This window comes from Solanum pennellii, chromosome 9 (genome assembly GCF_001406875.1).
Source record: "Solanum pennellii chromosome 9, SPENNV200".
NCBI classification, from domain to species: domain Eukaryota; kingdom Viridiplantae; phylum Streptophyta; class Magnoliopsida; order Solanales; family Solanaceae; genus Solanum; species Solanum pennellii.
Genome location: NC_028645.1, coordinates 22,184,067 through 22,184,279, shown reverse-complemented (window position 1 = coordinate 22,184,279; position 213 = coordinate 22,184,067).

Genomic DNA, 213 nt, shown 5'->3' with positions numbered 1-213 from the left:
AAATAGTGTTGATCAAATCATCAACGCGGGGTACACATACCCTTCCCTTGATTCTCAAAATACCTTCCTCATCGATTGTTGCTTCTTTAGCCTCTCCTCGCAACACTTTATCTCGGATCCGGATCAATTTCTCATCATTAAACTGTTTTCCCTTGATCTTGTCAAGAAAAGAAGATCTCGCCTCCACACTGGCCAAAAATCCTCCCTTCTCAT